Source organism: Odontomachus brunneus, unplaced genomic scaffold (assembly GCF_010583005.1).
Source record: "Odontomachus brunneus isolate Ranch 3 - 2012 unplaced genomic scaffold, Obru_v1 Obru_scaffold_168, whole genome shotgun sequence".
NCBI lineage: Eukaryota > Metazoa > Arthropoda > Insecta > Hymenoptera > Formicidae > Odontomachus > Odontomachus brunneus.
Window position 1 is genome coordinate 129,395 of NW_022639618.1, and position 539 is coordinate 129,933.

Consider the following 539-nt stretch of genomic DNA (forward strand, 5'->3'; position numbering starts at 1 on the left):
AAAAAACCACTTCCGGTTGAAGTAACCCACTTTCGGTCAAAATCAAAAGTTGAAAGGTACGCCATTTTGGTTCCCCCTCGAAACCCTACAACTTTTATATGAAACTTTTTTCGATTCCTGGCCACACAAACGAGTTATTGGAGGTGATAGATTCAGATGACTCACCCTGTATACAGGGTGAGTTATTTTAATCGAACTAGGCAAATATTTCGAAAAATATAGGAGATACGGAAAAATATTTCAAGCAAAAGTTGTATGGTTCGGAGGGGGACATAAGATGGTGCAATTGGTTTGACCTTGGAGAGTCATTTGAAAATCAGGTGAAGATCACCTTCAATTTCTTAAATGGAAACCTTTTTAAGTGGAATTTTTCATTGCATATTCTTGTAACTTATCATGAGAGCTTTTCAAAACATTATATGAAAGTATTTTTTCATTAAGTACTTTTCGAGTTATAAGGCTTGAAAGTTCCAGTACCGCCGGCATTAGCATTATCCAAGGTGTACCACGCGGAGATTGCCCGGTCGGATTTACATCTC